Here is a 1,358-nt window from a genome sequence, read left to right as displayed (position 1 = left end):
CCTCTCCCGCCATGGTGGATAAAGCCAAGCGTCGGCCGCTGCGGAGTTTCGTTGTATACGTGTGGGTACCCCGCACCTCCCACCAAAATGCCACGGGCATGAGAGTAATAAAAAGGGATAGTTACAAGATATATACGAGCGCTAGTCAGATCGTCGTCTTCACCGTCTTTCTGGCGCATTCTTCCATGCACGGCATAGCGCATAGCCATATAAAGGCTGTTTGTTTCTTATGACCCATGCGGCACCTGCCATATATATATATATATATATATATATATATCTTTCCATGGAATCAGTATGCGCAGGCTCCTCATAAAATGTGCATGATAGAAGACGCTGATCATTTTTCTTTCTTCTTATTCATTCTTATTCAAAATTACGAGGCAACAGAAAAACCAAGTGGAAGCAACTTGCAAACTAACAGAAAGGAAGTCCATCGATGTAGAGTACACATACCCTGTGGCAATATTCATAGGTGCGTTTAAACGAGCTTAGCAAGCTTTCTTAAATTGCGCGACTTGCTGCTATTCGATCGTTTTTGCTTGGCATACTGTCTCATCCTCATGGAGACATAGTAGTGCAAAACATGTGCAACCACGTCGACCTTTTGCAGAGGACATGGAAATGAAAAGTTGTGCTGCTCCAGCAATTCATCTATCGTAAGGCAGTATGCAGAACGTTTAGCAGCCTTCTCCTGAAAGACACTCTCCGTTGATTCCAGCATCCGAAAGATGTGAATAGCAGGATGAACCAGCTTGCCTTTAGCATCCAAGTTAACAAGGGAAGCTTCAGGGTGGTCTTACTTTACAAGTGAGACGGCCAGTTCACGGGTGCATTGTTCGTATGGTGTGTTCTTCGAGAGCTTGGGGCATATTTAGCCTGTTATGTAATACACTATACAGTTGATCATCTACGCCCTTGTCAAGTTTTTTCCTGAGCTTTTCGAGCTTTGACTCTCCGTAATTGGATCAGAAGGCTATTGTGAGATTCGATAGCGTGAGGAGACGACTGTCGCAACCATCTGCAATGATGCAGTTGCCAAACTTTGGGGGCTTTACCAGGCTGTAAAAAGACAGCATGTTATACAACTGGAGAAAATTTGGCATAGAAAGACGCGCGTTCTGACCCCCGGCTTGGCGAATAGTCCCAAAAAAGGGTTCCGAAACGTCCTGGTTGAAGCGAGATGTCAGCACATGATGTCGCAGGCTTTCAGTAAGAATGTTGTTAACTTTATTGTTGAGATAAGAGTCACTCTAAGTCCCTTAGCAGTTGACTCAGTTAAAAAGCATTCTTTCGGGATTCTTCCTGCAGCCACTTTTGTTTCCCAAGAATCGAGCCATGTCGAGAAAAAGAGACTT

Source organism: Dermacentor silvarum, unplaced genomic scaffold (genome assembly GCF_013339745.2).
Source record: "Dermacentor silvarum isolate Dsil-2018 unplaced genomic scaffold, BIME_Dsil_1.4 Seq1072, whole genome shotgun sequence".
NCBI classification, from domain to species: domain Eukaryota; kingdom Metazoa; phylum Arthropoda; class Arachnida; order Ixodida; family Ixodidae; genus Dermacentor; species Dermacentor silvarum.
Note: the sequence above shows the minus strand (reverse complement) of the source record.